At 39.6% G+C, this 16,843-nt stretch overlaps 1 long non-coding RNA gene across 1 annotated transcript in view; it reads left to right on the forward strand.

The window, feature by feature from the left end:
- Positions 1-238: 238 nt before the first annotated feature.
- LOC100607072 overlaps positions 239-16,843 on the forward strand; it is a 29,318-nt gene continuing 12,713 nt past the window's right edge. The window contains exon 1 of the long non-coding RNA XR_004032132.1: positions 239-510. This is a non-coding gene — a long non-coding RNA (uncharacterized LOC100607072). The remainder of the gene's footprint in view (positions 511-16,843) is intronic.

The raw sequence follows: 16,843 nt of genomic DNA on the forward strand, positions 1-16,843 counted from the left end.
GTTGAATGTCAAGTAGACTAGAATTTCAGACCTGGAAACATTTGCCTTGAAGCATCAAAATAATTGAATACTGTAATGGCTCAGCACCTGGCTTAAAGTTATAATACCAGGATTTACATTATTCTTAGCCACAGGCATATTTTTCACCAGCTTTTAACAACCCACCTCCTTTTCCCCTTCCCTCCCACACAATAACTGGGATGACTTGTCTAGATCTTAGGCAACGATCCTCTTAGCACATCAGCTCCTGGAAACAAATGCACTTAACCAGAAAAATAGGGACATCAACCAGCAAAGATGCAACCTCATTTAATAGAGCTTGAAATTACTATAATCTTTAAAGTACAGTGAGAAGAAGAAATTTCACCTGCCTGCACATCTGTCGTTGACTCTCCATCTGACTTGGAGGGACTCTGAGGGACCAACCTGAGCCTGGGAAGAGGCAAGATTCCCCTTCAAGGACACACTGGGAACTTACGGACCTCTTTCTCCATGGTGCAGAGCGCAGAGGTAATTACATAATTGGCTGTTCAATTACTTTATTCAAGAGTCACAATCTCAAATTCCATAAGCCACTAGAGAAATGGCATCAATGAATGAAGCAGGTCATTTTAGGGACTTCAGTTAACGGAAAGGGGTGTGTCCCAATAAAGACTCATACAGTCAACTGTTTCCATGCTGGCATGCCCCACTGTTAATTGATTTCCCACATTTTCAAGGCAGCAGGAAATGTCATTTTTAATATTTTTATTTTTGGCTTTACAGAATTAGTGCAAAGATAGTACAGAGTTCCTGTAAACCCAATGGGGATACCCAGTGCCCCATTATTGACATCTTACATTAGTATGGTATATTATTATTATTATATATTAGTGTAGTATTATACATTAGTATAGTGTTATACATATGCATAGTATGTGTGACATACATTATTCATTACTAGGTGTGTTACTAATAATTATTATATATTAGTATGTATAATAATACATACTAATAATACATATTATACATTGGTATTAGTATTAGCAATAATTACTATATGTTAGTATGGTATATTATTATTATGGTGTATTTGTTATTATTAACTAAAGCCCATATTTTAACCAAAAGTGTAAATGGTAAATGTTCTGGTATTTAAATATTGATCACTGTGATAGGCAGAATAATTGATTCCCTCAAAGATGCCCCCAATACATAGGCAGAATAATTGTTCTCCAAACATGTCAAAGATGTTCTAATCTTTGGAACCTATGAATAGGCTATCTTACATGGCAAAAGAGACTGTGAAGATGTGACTGAGATGAGGGTTAATCTAATGGAGAGACTGGGAGCTTGTCCTGGACTATCCTGGCAGACCCATTGGAATCACACATGTCCTTATTAGAAGGAGGCAGGAGGGTCAGAGTGAGAAGAGCTGTGAGGAAGGCAGCAGAGATAGGAGTGATGTGGTCATGAGCAAAGGAACACTGGAAGCTTCTGGAAATGGAAAACGGCCAGGAGATAGATTCTACCTGAGAGCCTCAGAAGAAATTGAGCCTTGAAGACACCTTTAAGGGATAATGATGTTGATGGTTCTCTTGTTAGTCCAAAATTACCTTTGTTCAGATTTCAATTCATGAGGCACATATCCCAGGGGCCCAACCCACACAAAAGAAAAGCTTCATAGTTAAAGTCTTATTAAAGGAAATCAAAATAGGCCAATGAGGATTTTTCTTTAGATCTTTGAAATTGAAAAGACTGACAATGCACTCTGAAACCGTGCTCTCTCTGCTTGCACAATTTCAAAAGCATAGCCACCCCATCTGCAGTGATACTTCACCTGCAAATCCAGTAAGACCCATTTTAGATTTCTGAACTAGAGGGTAATACATGTGTGCTGTTGTAAGACTGTGCTAGTGGTAATTTGTTGCAGCAGCAAAAGGAGCGAATATAGGCATCAACTCAATAAGAAAGAAATAATCTGTTCTATCAAACACAGACTCATCTTCTAGGCCCCCACTGTGCAGAGGGCGCATGTCTGCTATGTGACACTAGTCTCAAGGGGGATTGAGACTGTGTCCCCTCTGCATCTCAGACCTTACAACAGCACCTGACACAGAGAAAAGACTCATTATATATGGATTAAAGTAATACTTTTTAGCCCTTGAAAAACTGCTACATCAATGGTGGTCTTTGTACAAGGAATGATGTGCATTATTTATTCTTCTTTGGCAAGAAGTGTGAGAAATATCAACTCTATTTATCTCTGTCCACTTAGGGCTCCTGAAGTACTTATCCTTATTTCCAAGCAACTTTAAGTATGTCTTTGGTTTCTTATTATGGAACAAAATGAGATACATACTTAACGGTTTGCAAATGAAGTATCATTGCAGATGGGGTGGCTATGCTTTTGAAAATTGTGCAAGCAGAGAGAGCACCGCTTCAGAGTGCATTGTCAGTCTTTCACTTTCAAGGGTCTAAAGAAAAAAACCTCACTGGCCTATTTTGATTTCTCTTAATAAGACTTTAATTGTGAAGCTTCTCTTGTTTGGGTTGGGCCCCTGGGATACGTGCCTCATGAACTGAAATCTGAACAAAGATAATGTTGGACTAACAAGAGAATCATCAACATCGTTCTCTAAAACTCTGCAAAGTCCAGTGCGTTTGCCATTAGACTTCAGTTTTCCTTTGCAAAGAGAAATCAAAGGCGGTTTGAGAAGACCACACACACACACGCACACAAAGCACAGAAATGGGAATCTCAGGATCAATACATTATATTTTTCCAGAGAGGCTCTGATGGGAGAAAGGGCTTTTCTGCATCTCGTTCCCTACATCTTGCCTCTCCTGCCCACCCCTGTCCTTTCCCCCTGCACAAACACACTGTAGGCCTAGCCATTGGACACCACTGCCTGTGTTTTCCCTGTTTCCTCTTTGACACCTGAACCCTGGCAAGGAAGGGGTAGTCTATGCCATCCTGGGTAATTCTAGTTTGAACATTTCCCCTCGCAAGTCTCATGTTGAAATGGGAGCCCCAGTTTTGGCGGTGGGGTCTGGAGGGAGGTGTTTGAATCATGGCAGCAGATCCCTCATGAATGGCTTAGCACCATTCCCTTGGCGATGAGTGAGTTCACAGAAGAGCTGATTGTTGAAAAGAGCCTGGTCTCCTCTCACTCTATCACTGCCTCGCTCCTTCTCTCTCTTGCTCCCACCCTCCCCGTGTGATGCACTGGCTGCCTTCCGCCATGATTGTAAGCTTCCTGAGGTCCTCATCAGAAGCAAATACTGGCACTATACTTTGTGTACAGCCTGCAAAACTGTGAGGCAAATAAACATTTTTTCGTTATAAATTATCCAGTCTCAGATATTCCTTTTTAGTAATGTAAAAATTGCTTAACACACTAAGTCTGTTTTGAGCACATTCCATGAGGTCTGCTCACAGGTGATTGTCTCCTCCACACACCCGTGCTCTGTGCTGTCGCTGTTGGTGCATCCCTCTCATGATGTCACTGCTGTGGACACAGCCTGCCCTCCCCTCCCCAGAGTTATATTTCTATAGACCTTGCTCTTCCTATATATTCCAGAAGCAATTCAGTTGGGGTGTGGCCAAGAAGGGAGACAATCACAGAAATGATTTCTCTCTTCTGCCTCCTTCAGGAAAATCTGGGCTCCAAAATCTGGTTCTACTGATACCTGGCTGTGGCCAAAATCTTTCCACCCCTCCAAGGCCTCCATTTTTTTATCTTCATGAGAAAGAATGATCCAATCTGCCTATCGGTATTGTGAGTGTATGATGGCTCCCCTGAAGTCCTGCAATTTCTTGACTGCAGGTTCCCAGGAAATGGCAGATGTGACTAGTAATGATTCATTCATTGTTTCATTAATCAAACCAGCTTCCACTGATGATCTACCGGGTGCAGGACTCTGGCATGGCAGGCTGTGCATTCTGGCCGCGCTCAGTTCAAATTTCAGCCCTGTCTTTTGCTACCTGGGTAAGCTGGGCCGGATTACAGATCCTTTGCACCTCAGTTTTCTCCCCTCTAAAATTAGCGCTACAGTGGCGTTGCCCTCAGAATTGTTTTGTAAGGAAATCAATGAGTGTTTTGCATAACGTGTGCAAGACACATAATTGGCCCTAGAAAATTTTAAGTAATAATAATGCTACTATTACATTTATAGAATGGCTCAGACAGTGTGACTCCCAAGCTGTGTGTTAACCACTGTAATTATTGCTAGTAATGATGTTATTTTAAACTTAATTATTCCTATATGTACACAGTAGGGCCCCCTTATTTGGGGCTTAGCTTTCATTGGTTTTAGTTACCACAGTTCAAAAATAGTAAGGTATTTTGAGATAGAGAGAAACCACATTCATAAAACCTGTGTTACGGTATATTGTTATAATTGTTCTATTTTACTATTGTTAGTGCTAGTCTGTCATTGTGCTTAATTTATACTTTTACAATTTTAATTTTTTGTAGAGATGGGGTCTCACTATGTTACCCAGGCTGGTCTCGAACTTCTGGCCTCAAGCAATCTTCTTGCCTCTGCCTCCCAAAGCACTGGAATCACAGACAAGAGCCACCATATCCAACCTCCTAATTTATAAATTAAACTTTATCATAGTTATATATGTATAGGAAAAAACATAATATACGTAAGGTTTATACTATCAGCAGTTTCACGCATACACTGAGGGTCTTGGACTGTATCTTCTGCAGATAATGGGGAATGACTGTATACCCATGTATGTACGTCTATGTGAATATACACATTTAGATGCAGGAGTAGGTGTAGGTGGATATAGGTATGGGGTATACATAGACAGACATAGAGATGTATTTTTCCTCTTTAAAGAGCAAGGACTTAGGAGAAAACAGAACTAACAAACTGGAACATAAATCTGAGGAAACTGTCCAGAACACAGAGGGACAAAGCCCTGAAAGATATTCCACAGAAGTTAAGAGACATGAAGGATAAAATAGGCAGATGATCCATAAGGAGAGAGAAGAAGAACGAAGAGGAGCAGCATCTGAAGAGCTGAATCCAAGCATCATCTAAAGTTCATTTTTTTTGAAATGCACCTTCAGATTCAAGAATTTACATCAAAACCCCAAGCAGAATTTGTCTAAGCTCGTGTCTAGATAGCACTTGGTGAGTAAATTCAAGCAAGCTTTAAAAATATAAAATAGTGGCCAGGTGTGGTGGCTCACGCCTGTAATCCCAGCACTTTGGGAGGCCGAGGCAGGCGGATCATGAGGTCAGGAGTTTGAGACCAGCCTGGCCAGCATGGTGAAACCCCATCTCTACTAAAAATACAAAAACAGCCAGGCATGGTGGCCTGTGCCAGCTACTTGGGAGGCTGAGGCAGGAGAATTGCTTGAATCCAAGATGCAGAGGTTGCAGTGAGCCGAGATTCAGGGCAAGACTTTGTCTCAAAAAAAATATATATATATATATATGTGTGTGTGTGTGTGTGTGTGTGTATATGTGTATATATATATGTGTGTGTGTGTATATATATGTGTGTATATATGTGTGTGTATATATATGTGTGTATATATATGTGTGTGTGTGAAAATAATAAAAATGATAAATTTAATGATAATTAAATTTACAAATATTAAAAATCAAGTGATGCTAAAATTCCAAGTAATAATAATAATATATAATTCTAACAATTTGGCATTGTGTATTTTAAGTTTATGCTGGTTAAGTACGTATAATTTGAAATTATGTTACAGTGTCCTAATATTTAGATTTAAAAAATCAAGCATAGTACAAAAGCCATTTAAAGATACAGTTTTAAATGTCCTTTTCAGGGACATGGATGGAGTTGGAAGCCACTATCCTCAGCAAACTAACGCAGAAACGGAAAACCAGACACCACATATTTTCACTTATAGGTGGGAGCTGAAATGATGAGAACACACAGACACATGAGGAAGAACAACACACACGGAGGCTTGTCGGAGGGGGAGAGTAGCGGGAGGGAGAGCATCAGAAGAATAGCTAATGGATGCTGGGCTTCATACCTCAGTGATGGGATGATCTGGGTAGCAAACCACCAAGGCACACGTTTACCTATGTAACAAACCTGCACATCCTGCACATGTACCCTGGAACTTAAAATAAAAGTTGAAGAAAAAAATACAATGATATAGACAGAATACGGGAAAACTAATGGAAAAAGTATGTACAATAAAGGCCAACCAGGGAAAAGCTGATAAAGTTTTATTAAATATCAGAGAAAATACTATTCTAGGCAAAAATGTTCTGGATACAAATAGAGTACTAAATAATGACGTAAGAAACAACCTACGAGTTTGTGAGAAATTTAAAATTGTAAGTAACTAAGAACATAATTTAAATGTAAGTTGCTGTATGTATTGTCAGAAATATTAGGTGAATTTGACAAACAATTATAAGAATTGGAAGGTTTATCACAGCTTACTTGGAAGTTGATGTGCCAAACAGATGTAAATGAGTTAAGAATAAGCACTAGTTGAGCAAATTTTAACTAAAGGACTTATATAGAAGGCATTCCCTTAAATGAAAGAATATGCATTTCCTCTAAACACAAAATATCATTTCTAATGATATAAAAAAATCTTTAAACAATTAATATAAAACAAAACACTTTTTTGAGCCATTGATTTCATCCATATAAATTCTTTTTATTTATTTATAACTTTTATTTTAAGTTCAGGGTTGCATGTGCAGGTTTATTATATAAGTAAACTTGTATCATGGGGGTTTGTTGTATAAACTATTTTATAATCACACAGGTATTAAGCCTAGTAGCCATTCGTTGTTTTGCCTGACTCCCTCCTTCCTCCCATCCTTCACCCTTTGGTAGGCCAGAGTGCGTTGTTCCCCTGTATGAAGACTTTTTTTTTTTTTTCTGTTTGAGACAAGGTCTTACTCTGTCACCCAGGCTGGAGTGCAGTGGCGCAATATTGGCTCACTACAGCCTCAACCTCCTGGGCTCAGGTGATCCTCTCACCTCAGCCTCCCAAGTGGCTGGGATTACAGGGCCATGCCATCACACCCGGCTAATTCTGTATTTTTTGTAGCGATGGGGTTTTGCTATATTGCCCAAGCTGGTCTCGAACTCCCAGGCTTAAGTGATCCCCCGCCTCAAACCTCCCAAAGTGCTGAAAACACATTTTTAAATCAGAAAACATTAAAAGTAAACCAAACCTTCATAGATTTGGAATTTATAAAAAACAGGAAACTGTAATACAAATGAGAAACATTTAGAGTTGAACCACAATGAAAACAAGGCCGATAGATCCTGGGACAGGCACTGAAACGGTGTGTAGAGGACACATCACCATACATGCATTCTGGAAGTGAGAATTTTAAAACATAGAACAAAACGGCAACAGTGAGTAGAAAAAAAACAATTAGAAACAGAAAAATTAGTTCGAAGGAAATCACAGGGGCAATTAAGAGAACCAATAAAACCAACACGGAATCTTCGAAGAAACCAAGGAAACAGTGAAACCATTTGAATGATTGACCAAAAGAAACCGTGTGTGTGTGTGTGTGTGCGTGTGTGTGTGTGTGGTGTGCATGTGTGTATATGTGTGCATGTGTGTGTGTGCCTGTGTGTGTTTAATAATAAAGGTAAAGACAAGAAGAGACAGCTGTAAATAAATTATCGTCTTTGGAGAAGATCAGAGATAGTTTTCCTCCTCCTTCTTGAACTTCCTTCTCAGCTTCAGTAAGAATGGTGACTCTCTTGCAGGGCACGTGGGAAGGAATTAAACTTCAATTTCATTCAGTCCTTCTAAAAAACAAATAAGTAATCCCTATATGAGAGACAAAGCTAATAAAATGTGTGGCATTATGGAATGATTGAGATCACATCTGATATTAGGAAAGGAATTAATTGTTAGAAAAATATGCAAACACTGGCCTTTGCAAATTTATCTCTACTGTAAGAACCTATAAAAACAAAGGTAATGTTGTCAGAACTTCTGAGCCAGTATTAATGAGTTTCCTTTTTTTTTTTTTTTTTGAGACAGAGTTTCGCTCTTGTTGCCCAGGCTGGAGTACAATGGCGCAATCTTAGCTCACTGCTACCTCTGCCTCCCGGGTTCAAGCAATTCTCCTGCCTCAGCCTCATGAGTAGCTGAGACTACAGGCACCTGCCACCATGCCCGGCTAATTTTTGTATTTTTAGTACAGACGGGGTTTCACCACGTTGACCAGGCTGGTCTCGAGCTCCTTACCTCAGGTGATCCAACCACCTTAGCCTCCCAAAGTGCTGGGATTACAGACATGAGCCACCGCATTCAGCCTACCAATGAGTTTGATAGAAATTTTGTCTTGCAACCAAATCAGGTTGTGTGTGGCCTTCCCCTTCTTTGTGACCTTCCTGTGCTCACGTGAATCTGCATGTGCTCTGGTGCCCACACTCCGCCCTTTATGTATTAACAGGAGGAGAGCTTTTATGGTGGATATAAAGATTGAAGAGAAAGGGGTTGGCAAGACTTGAATGAAAAGAATTTAGTAGTAAGAATAATTTTTAAAATATCCAATCTGATCATTTTTTACAATATCAAATTTGGTCCATTTGCTCTTATGTGCAGGGGCTATATAGAAGTTTGTTTTTCTGAACAAGAAGGATTTATAAGAAAGTTATTAACTTATTAACATTTATAATAATATTGTTATTATTTTAAGTGCCCATTAGGCCACATGTCTAAAAAATAGTAATAATTTATCTCCAATCTTTACAAAATCACAGCAAGGGAGATATTGTTATCCCCATTTCACAGGTGTAAAAGCTTGAGGCGGTCAATAGTTATAGCAGAGCCAGGATTCTCAGCCATGTCCCTCCAGAACTAAAATCTAGCTCTTTAAAATTCATTGTTATCTTTCCAATTAAAGGGAAAAAGTGTGTAGACCGACAGGTGACTTCTCAACCAAAATAATTGAAAGTATCTCAGCAAAAATATTCTTTAAGAATGATAGTGAAATAAAGACATTTCAGACAAAGAGAAACCGTCTTTGTTACCAGAAGACCCACATTAAAGAAAATATCAAGGGTTGTTATTAAGGAAGAATGAAATAATCCCAAATCTTGGCCAAAACACACACACACACACACACGCACACAGATGCACACACACACCCCAAACCCCAAAACAATAACAATAACAAAAAACCAAGAAGGAATTAAATCATCACAAAGGGTGAATATGCAGAATGAATAATGACCACATAAAACAATAACACAAATACAAATAATCACGTGAGAAATGTAATGCACACATAAACAGAATTAACATGCATGGCAAAATGGCATTTAATTCAAAAAGTGCATCAATGAAGTTAAACAATTCTAAGATTTTTGCGTTTTCCTGGAAAAGAAGAAAAGCCACAATTAATGTAACCTTTAATATGTCAGTTATCCATATTGCAATCTTTAAGATAATCACTTAGAAAGAGTAATATTATTTATAATTTCCTAATTCATAGGGAAAATATGTAAATAAACATTTTCTAATTTGGAATAAGAAAAGACAAAACAGGCAGGACAAACAGAAAAACAAAAGCAGAGTGAGCTGACAGCCCAAATATATTAAGAATTGCATTACGTATAAGGAGACTGAATCTAACAATTAAAACAAAAAGAAGCATCTCTTTGGATTAAAATAAAAGTATATTTATAGGAGATTCACTTAAAAGAGACAGAGAAAGATTGAAAATATTAGACCATGCAAGCCATACCGAAGATTTTGTGTCCAGAAAAATATCTGACAAATTAGTCTTTAAGATAAAATGTACAACTAGAGATAAAGAGACTCTATAAAAGTTTAAAATCATTGAGAAGATAGAATGATTCTCAATGTGCTTGCACCTAAATGGTTTAGCCTCAAAAGGTGGTTATTTTGGGTGACATTGATTATATGCTTCTATATGTATTCTGCTTTATGTTTTTAAATCTATGTCTATTAGTCCGTTTTCACACTGCTGTAAAGATACTACATGAGACTGGGTAATTTATAAAGGAAAGAGGTTTAATTGACTCGCAGTTCCACATGGCTGGGGAGGCCTCAGGAAACTTACACTCATGGCGGAAGGCAAAGGGGAAGCAAGAACTTTCTTCACATGGTAGCAGGAGAAAGAAGTGTGAGTGCAGGAAAACTGCCATTTATAAAACCACCAGATCTCATGAGAACTCACTCACTATCACGAGAACAGCATGGGGGAAACCAGCCTCATGATCCAATCACCTCCTTCCCTTGACACATGGAGATTACAATTCGAGAAGACATTTGGGTGAGAACCCAGAGCCAAACCATATCACTGTATTTTTAATTGTTTACAATAAATATATGCGGAACTGCTATAGGATTAAATAAGAGACTACTCATATTTCTTTAACATGGAATTAACCCCTAGCAAGCACTCAATACATGGTAACTGGCATGCTCACACATATCTCCATCATCATTAACCTTTTTGTAATCAAAACAGAACAATGGTCAAATAGGAAAAAGTAGGAACTGGAGTCCTGCAGAGTCGATTGTTTTTACTATAATTTAGTCATAAAAGCAAAGCATGAGAGTCATTTGTCTCACCCGGCATTTATAAGCCATCCTCCCTGAGACATTTAGGGCTCATCAGATGCAAGTCATGGAAGATACAAAAGTATAACCACTATTTAGTATTTCCATCACTCCTGTAGGCCCTGTCTTTGATCCGGTTAGACTTAGTTGTGTTTCTAGAACTCCAAGTACCTGAACGTATCTTGGGGTCATGTGAGGGAGACTTGGCCTTGAGGAGAGGGGCTTCACAGACCGGTTTATTGTTACTCTCTCAGGGAATTCAGTCCGGAGCCCAGAGCCTAGGTTTCCATGAGTAACTCCTGACATCTGCTGGCCAGTGTGCTCCTGGCCTGTTCACTGTATGCTGAGAGCCAGAGAATGTTCACTCAAGACAGTATCTCTGCGTTGGGTTTTTTTAATATTTAGAAAACTTTATTATACTGTTTATCTCAAAGAAAGAATAAAAAAATTCAACTATTAAAAGGCCAGGCATTCTCTAATTTCCATGAACTATAAGTAGAAATGATAAGGAAAATAAATGTCCAAACACGCAAATAACCATCAGGTTAAAGTGAGAATTAATATCCCAGTTACAAGCCATTTAGGAATTAACAAAAATGACATTGCATGTCAAATTATAGCAAAGCAACAAAACTGCAGCCAGAGGCAGGCTCATAAGACTAAAAAACTGATAGATTTTTTTTTTTTTGTTTAATTACATGGATAAGTTCTTTGGTGGTAATTTCTGAGCTTTTAGTGCACCCATCACCCTAGCAGCGTACACAGCACCCAATATGTAGTCTTGTATCCCTCACTCCACCCCACGATGTTCCCTGAGTCCCCAAAGTCCTTATGTCATCCTTATGCCTTTGCATCCTCATAGCTTAGCTCCCACTTATAAGTGAGAACATACGATATTTGGTTTTCCATTCCTGAGTTACTTCACTTACATATTTGAGAGAGATCACAGCTCAATTCACCCTTCAGGCTCATGAGTCCAGAAGTTTTTGCGCAGCCAAATTGAAAAAAAAAATGACACCTATAAAGTGAGTGGAAGCCTAATGGGAGATTTGAGTAAAGGGTAGGAGCCTGGATGTTGAAGTCTGTCTCATAAACCTGTGCTCACCTCCTAGTGGTACATCTGTATCCCAGCTAAATAACACCTTTGTGCCTCAGTTTCCTTGTCTGTGAAATGGGGCTGAAAATATGACCTACATGATAAGATTATTATGGGATGGAAGTAGTTAAGGCATATATATATGTATATATATATATATATGCATGTTAGAACAGTTCCTTGCAAAGAACAATTTCTTAATATGTGAGCGGTGTTATTAAACCCTAAAATTGTGACTCATACAATTTAATAAAGCTATTAATCAATCTAATTTACTGCACATTTATTTTAAAAATCCCTAACAAATTATGGGGGCTATTTGCATTCTGCCAGCACTGCAGGAAGCTGCAGATAGCTCTGGAAAGTAGTAAATGTGCTGTATAGAACAACTTCTTTTATACCCTGCTTTTATTCTAAAATACGAGAAGGCCTGGGTGTAAATATGGTGAGAAGTCTTTTGTTGTTCCTATTAACGTGAAAATGAGCTTGTGTAATGCACTCTGATTGTGTCTAAATCATCCCCGCTCCTGGTCAGTTTCACATCGTCTCAGACAAAGAACACTGGGCCTTCTACAGTAATCACATATTAATAGGCATGCATTAGTTGTGGCACAAAGAGCTTTTTTAGTGGATTAATTGAAAGTCTCACTGTGCAAGCTTGAGAATCTCAGCTAGTGACATTGAACATGCACTCTTACAATTAATGATGAACAATAAAAACTAAATAGTGTCATGGATCCCACTGCCAACATTTTGCTTAGGAAATTCACCAGCCTGAGCCATTTTCATGTCAGAACTTGGAACCCCACAGATGGGCTGAAGCACGGATCCTATATGCAAGCCAAGGAGGTTTAAATGCTGGTTCTGCTAGCTACTAGTTGTGTGACCTGGCGGGAGTCAGGAGTGCTCTCTGAGGATCAGTTTCTTCATCTGCAAAATGGGAATTACAGAAAGAGTGCCTATCTCATTCAGTCACTGTGAGGACAAAGTGAACCAGCTTGAGTGTGAATGCACCCCATAGAACCCGGCATGTAAAGAGTACAAAGTAAGTGTTAGTTATTATTATTATTATTATTATTATTATTATTATTATTATTTATTAGTTGGGTCCTCACAGGAAATACATGGTACACTCAAAATGGGATTGAATTTAATAAATTTAATAAAGATAGTACTTAAATAGATTGGACAACATTAAATAAATGGGAGATGGCACTGCACCCAGGACCTAGCAACAGTGGGAAGCCATTACACTAACTCCATACCACTACCCCAACCAAAGGAACGAGAGGAGGGGACAGTTGCCACACCATACAGGAGCTTTGGCATTAAGAAGGCCTTGGCATCTGAAGCCATGGAAGCTGTGGCCTCCATAAAAGGAGCACAGACGATGCCAAGTCATGGAGAGCAGGGAGAGAGGGAGGGTGATAAATCTCTTGACTTCTCTCTTCTTTTGACCCTGAAAACCCAGCGTCTCCAATCAGAAAATCTAACCAGAAGCCAGAGAGCAGAGGAAGCCAGGTGCTGCGATATGAAAAGGTCAGCCTACAGGTTAGAGTAGTGCAGGGTGCACTACGGTTAGGAATAGATCTGGAGGGGAGATTGGCAAATATCAGTCCCCAAAGAGAGTGGTCTTAGGGCAATCTATATTATGCATGCAATCAGTATGAATAAACTGAGCAAATATTACCAATATAGCTGCATACCCCACTGCCAAGAAACACTAAGGGAACAAATATAACTGTGGAAGTGACTCAGTGCCTTTGAGTCTGGTTCTGGACTGTGAACAGGAAGAGTGATAATCCTAACAAAAACAACTCGAATAAAAATAGTAACAGCAACTGGCATTTCTGTAATACTTGGTAATTTTCAAGTCGCTTTCATGTATATAACCACATTTCAGCCTTGTAATAACTCTATTGGAAGGTAGGTATTTATTTCCATTTTAAAATGAAAAGTGTTTAGTTTTCAAAATCCCCAGTGCAATTCTTGCTTAAATTTCCTAGAGAATGCATGAAAAATGTTGATATTACATGTTAGTGTTCAGGAATACAAGATGTGGAATTTACTTGTTTTACTTAAGTCATGTGTTGTGAGGCTTGTAATGTGTCAAGCTCTGTTCTAGACACTGGGGATCCAGCAGTGACCAATACAAAGCCTTGCATGTTTTTGAGCTGCAGTTACTTTGGAAGAGCCTGGAAGTCCTTCAAGAAGTTAAAAGAGTTGTTTATGACCCGAAAATCCCAATAGAAATGAAAACATATATCCACACAAAACCTTGGACATAAATATTCATAGCAGAATTGTTCATGATCGCCAAAGTGTGGAAATAGCCCAAATGCCTATCAGCTGAAAGATACATAAACTCGTATATCCATACAGTGAAATATTACTTAACAATAAAAAGGAATGAAGCACTGATTTCTGCTACAGGAAAGAATCTTTAAATTATTACACTAAGTGAAAGAAGCCAGTCACAAAAAATTACTTATTATATGATTCCACATGTATGAAAGATCCAGATTAGGCAAATCTAGAGAAAAACTTAGATTAATGGTTATTTAGGGCAGGAGCGATGAGTGAATGAGAAGATTGGGAGTGACAGTGATAGCAGCAGGAGGCAGCCAAATGCCCAGACAGGGGTGGGAGCCTGTGACCCCATCTCCAAGCCGAAAACAGCTGAAAGCCTGAAAGCCAAGCTACAAGTTAAATCCTTGGACTGGATTGAGAACTTGTCTTCCTGTTTGGCACACTTTCCTCTGATTCATGCCCACCCTTCACCTATTTTACATATAGCTACACTTGCCTAATTGGTTTTCTACACTATCATGCCAACCTTTGGATGGTGTCTTCACTTTAACCTTTTTTGCGTACTCACAAACCAATCAGCACACACTCCCCATCCTGTGCCTATAAAGTCCCCAGACTCAGTCAGTAGAGGAGACTATGGCCTAACTTCAGGGAAGGAGATGGCCTGACTTTAGGGAAGAGACAACCTGACTTTGGGGAAGGGACAACCTGACTTCAGGGAAGATAACCTGCCCTTCCTGTCCCCTCTCCAGCTTCCCTCTCCACTGAGAGCTGTTTTCTTCACTCAATAAAATTCTCCACCTCCACCATCCTTCAATTGTCTGCATGACTTCATTCTTCTTGGATGTCAAACAAGCGCTCGAGACCCACTGAGTGTGGGTACCCAGAAAGGCTGTCACACAAGCCCTTTGCCTTTGCTGGCAGAGTGCAACCACCCCATAGATAAGGCAATGGGCCAACTGAGCTGCTAACACACTGTGGATAGCTGAACTAAAGGAGCTCTGTAACACCTCCTCTCTGGCTTCAGGGTCATGGGCACCCTCACCTGGGCGCTGCCACATTCCCCTCAAGGTGACATGCCTGGACTGGCCCCAGGTCTCACTCAGAGCTTGCTCCTGTGTTGACGCCCAAAGCAGCCAGCCAGATCCCGTGCTCGCTCACTCACTTGTTCCCTTCTGCAGAGTGTTGAGCATGGGAGACTGAGTAGATGGGCATCCCTTCCACGAGTCTGGCAAAAGGGGCAGAGAAAAACCCGCATCAACAGCTAAATGATGTGGGGTTTAATTTTAGGGTAATGAAAATGTTCTAAAATTGGTCATGTGATAAATGCGTAACTCTGTGGATATACAAAAAGCCAATTGCATTGCAGCGAATTGCATGTTATGTGAATTATATCTTTTTTTTTTTCTTTAGACTGAGTCTGGCTCTGTCACCCAGGCTGGAGTGCAGTGGCAAGATCTCGGCTCACTGCAACCTCTGCCCCCTGGGTTCAAACGATTCTCCTGCCTCTCAGCCTTCCAAGTAGCTGGGATTATAGGCATGCACCACCACGCCCAGCTAATTTTTGTATTTTTAGTAGAGACTGAACTATATATTAATAAGGCTTTTCTTTTAAATGCACTACCCCTTGAAGCCTGAGATTTTTATCTAGTGAGATATTGAGACTTTTAGCCAAACTTCTCTTGGTAAACCTCACATACTGTACTTGACCCAGAACACAATAATTGTGAGATATTTTGGATGTTCGTCACCACTCAGATCTCATGTTGAATTGTAATCCTCAATGCTGGAGGTGGGGCCTGGTGGGAGGTTTTGGGGTCATGGGTGTGGATCCCTCATGGCTTGGTGCTGTTTTCATGATAGTGAGTTCTCAGGAGATCTGCTCATTTAAAAGTGTGTGGCACCTCCCCCTGCCAACTCTCTCTTGCTCCTGCTTTCACCATGTGAAACCCTGCTCCCACTTCACCTTCTGCCATGATTGTAAGTGTCCTGAGGCCTCCACAGATGCCAATGCCAGAGCTATGCTTCCTGTACAGCCTACAGAAGTATGAGACAATTAAACCTCTTTTCTTTATAAATTACCAAATCTTGGGTATTTCTTTATAGCAATGCAAGAATGGCCTAATACAAGTTGGATTAGAATTTTTACATAAGCAATCACCTTGGATGTCCTGCTGAGCTGTATCTTTCTGGAGGCATTTATAAGAAAAAGTGAACACACACACACACACAACTATTCCTAGACCTGATTCTTCCTCCAACTTTACATACATTTCAAATTAATAGAACTATGATTTGTTGAGAACCTTTGCAGGAAAACAATTTACTGAGCAATGCATGTTCCTTCTGATATTCTCATCAGCTTCATTTCCAAAGAAAAGGTGACTATTCTTTTCATGTGCTCTTCACTTTGTTTTATTTCATTCTTTGATGCTAAAAATTAAAATGTCTTCAACTTTTGTGCCAATGTCTTTGTAGATTGTATCACTTGTCTTGCTTAGAGATAAAACGTACCTGTGTCTCTGGCCTTGGGAAAATCTGAAAGCCCAGGGCTGCTCCCCAGAGCTAAGCTTTTATAGGCACATCTACCTTTCACTGTCCTGGAAAATCATACTCAGGCCACCATCTCCTCCAGTCATAGGGGTTGCATCCTAACGCCTACAAATAGCCCTGTTGGATCCTCTTCCTTTGGGAGGTTTGGGATAAGAAGATGGGTACTTTCTCTCCCTTTGGAGGGAATAGAGGTAACAGCACAATTGATTTTTCAAAGATAATCCACCTCCAAGAATCTTTCGTCCTCACCTCTCATAGCTTCTAAAGTCTTAAAGCAAATAAAAGATTTCAATAATTGTGGAAAAAAAAGTATTATGTC

Source organism: Nomascus leucogenys, chromosome 10 (genome assembly GCF_006542625.1).
Source record: "Nomascus leucogenys isolate Asia chromosome 10, Asia_NLE_v1, whole genome shotgun sequence".
NCBI lineage: Eukaryota > Metazoa > Chordata > Mammalia > Primates > Hylobatidae > Nomascus > Nomascus leucogenys.